This window comes from Penaeus monodon, chromosome 9, assembly GCF_015228065.2.
Source record: "Penaeus monodon isolate SGIC_2016 chromosome 9, NSTDA_Pmon_1, whole genome shotgun sequence".
Lineage (NCBI taxonomy): Eukaryota > Metazoa > Arthropoda > Malacostraca > Decapoda > Penaeidae > Penaeus > Penaeus monodon.
This window is the reverse complement of record NC_051394.1, coordinates 18,346,886-18,349,309: the sequence shown is the minus strand read 5'-3', so window position 1 is coordinate 18,349,309 and position 2,424 is coordinate 18,346,886. Positions and strand designations below refer to the sequence as shown.

Sequence of the window (2,424 nt, the reverse complement as noted above, 5' to 3'; positions counted from 1 at the left end):
ATATAAAATATATTATATATATATATATATATATATATATATATATATATTTATTTATATTTATATTTATATATAATATATATATATATATATATATAGATATATAATATATATATATATATATAATATTATATATATACATATATATATAAAATATTTATATCGGTTCATAGAATTGTAAACATTAGAGCAACCGTTGATGACACGCCTGGCTTGTGGCTTGTTCGTAAGATTCGAACCACCCAGCGAATGTTTTATAACTCATGTATGCACTGGCAAGAAGTTTCGTGCTGATGGGTACAGCGTTATCGATATTGTACATCACCTTCGTATTCATCTTCCTTTCGAAACGTAACCTAATTTTTTTTTTGTCGCATTCCAAACCCCTAACACTCTGATACATTGTTTTGATTTGGCCCGTGGTCCTTACAAAACACGGAATCATTGTAGCTTGTTCTGATTCACTACTTGAAGTTTTACAATGCCGTATCCATCGAGACTGATCTCTATTCACATAGAATCCGAATCTCACACAGCTGGATAATTCTAGTGATCACAGGTATTTACTTGTGTTAGTGTCTATAATACATCAACAAACCAAGACACGCAACCTATCTTTTCATATTTTTGAGTCCTTAAGGATACATCATAGCGATAAGAGATGATTTAATAGATATTCAAATCACCGAAGCAATACCACATCATATGATTTAGGGCATGATTGAAATTCTTACTATGTCGTTTCAGAGACACTAATTATTTACCCATAAACATGTAAACATGTATTTATTGTACAAAAACAATTTATGCATCTCTCTAGATATGATTTTCGTATCAAAAGACATACGGTACGATTCGTGATTAATGGAAATATAAATCCCTAATTGAGACTGCTTGCAAAATGTATTGCCAAGTATCGCGCTCTGACTGACTGGCCTGTGTAACATTTTGTATCAAGGTAGAGACCTACAAAACGAAAAGATGTTTCAACATGTTCCAGTAAGTGCGCCGATACTATTTTACTGTGTGATATAATTCGTACAGACGAGTGAAAGTGATATTCTCAAAGTTAAGAGTCGAGACGTTTTGTGATGTTTGCTATTTATGCTCTTTTCATATAGGACCATAAGTTGCATTTTATCATTTGCATTTGAATATAAATAAGAATTCCGCCAGATGTGTGCAAGGATGTATAAAATGAAAAAATTAAAAGCTTATTGTAAACCATAATGGAGGGGGAGCCAGACTTTTGGCACAACGCAATCAAATCAGGTGTGTTGAGCAATCAAGTAACGGTTTTCTGTCCAGAGGCAAATTTGTCTATCGGAACTAAGTGCTTTTGATAGCTTCGACTCGTTGTGTGTGTCATAGAGATAAACGAACATTGAAATAGAAATTTTTACATTAGCTCCTCCACTAAGAATGATATTATTATCGTCAGCACTGTGAAACTACAGTAAGATTACTATTCCTTGAATCTTTAAAAGGTCATTTCATACAACACGTCTAATGAGAGTGATAAGGGCACCATGTCCCTCACAAGATTCCTGTCCCACCTTCACAGAGACATAACGCCAGGTATGCCCCGTTCTCGATAATTCCCGTACGTCATTTAAGTCGGCAATTGTCTCTGTTAGAAAGGATACTTTGCCACCATTTCGCAATTAATTCACAAATTCTCATCATGCATAGTGGACTTCCTATCACACGTGGACGATCTCATCGCGTATACACATTTAACAACTATGCGGGATGTGACACTGCCGAATCACCTTTCAACTATTTTCGCTCCACTTTTTAATATTATAAATGTTTAAAGTGCATAGAATTCACCCCTGTATATTACTTTATATAAATACGATATATATATATATATATATAATATATATATATATATATATATATATATATATATATATAATATATATACATATATATATATATGTATATATATATATATATTATATATATATATATATATATATATATATATTATATATGCATCATGTAAACTATATCTGGGTTTTAGTATATTGTGAATATTAAAAATTCTCGAAGAGTGTTCGTGCATATGCGGTTATTCCTACTGATTCCAAGAAAAAACACGATTTTATGTAACTTTTAGAAAAAAAGTGGACATTTTATATCCGTCTGCAAACGTAATCCCTCTATCATTCACTAAATCCAGTTAAATGTATAACTAGTGCGTCTTGTTGAATTTTTTCAAAACTTGATGCAACATTAAAGGTGTGATATACAAAAATCTCCAGGTTTACCATACACGTTAGTGTGTCACGAGGGACTAGCTATCTGGCACAGGGCTTCAGCATCTTCCGGATGTTTTAATATAACCTCCCCGGCGGGGAATCGAACCCCGGTCTCCCGCGTGACAGGCGGGGATACTAACCACTATACTACCGAGGA

General features: G+C 33.0%; 1 non-coding gene across 1 annotated transcript; it reads right to left on the bottom strand.

The window, feature by feature from the left end:
* Window positions 1-2,352: 2,352 nt before the first annotated feature.
* Window positions 2,353-2,424, bottom strand: Trnad-guc. Its single transcript has one exon. It is a non-coding gene; the product is annotated as a tRNA-Asp (tRNA).